General features: G+C 36.5%; 1 protein-coding gene across 1 annotated transcript in view; it reads left to right on the forward strand.

The window, feature by feature from the left end:
* Positions 1–446, forward strand: part of LOC106882365 (epidermal growth factor receptor) — a 205,829-nt gene that overhangs the window by 145,030 nt on the left and 60,353 nt on the right. The gene's annotated exons all lie outside the window — the stretch shown is intronic.

Here is a 446-nt window from a genome sequence, read left to right on the forward strand (position 1 = left end):
TGTCTTTCATCCTTTTGAGAATTGATAAAACAAGTACCAGTTGAGCACTGGATTTGATGTAATCTTTCCTCCAAAATGTCAGGTCTTGTGCCTATAATAGAAAGGGCTATGGTGAGCTGGCAGAATCATTAGCACACCAGATAAAATGCTTAGCGGCATTTTGCCCCATTGCTATATTCTGAGTTCAAATTCCGCCATGGTCAACTTTGCCTTTCATCCTTTTGGAGTCCATAAATTAAGTTCCAGTGAAGCATTGGGGTCGATATAATTGACTATTCCTCTCCCACAAAATTTCAGGCCATGTGCCTATAATAGAAAAAATTATTATTATTCAACTTTACGCTGAAAGTCTGGCCGGTAACGTATTTTTCTGCATTATATGGACAATTTATCCTAATCACGCTATTTATAGCATTATCATGCGTTTGAGAAATAAATTTATTTCT

Source organism: Octopus bimaculoides, chromosome 10 (genome assembly GCF_001194135.2).
Source record: "Octopus bimaculoides isolate UCB-OBI-ISO-001 chromosome 10, ASM119413v2, whole genome shotgun sequence".
Classification (NCBI taxonomy): domain Eukaryota; kingdom Metazoa; phylum Mollusca; class Cephalopoda; order Octopoda; family Octopodidae; genus Octopus; species Octopus bimaculoides.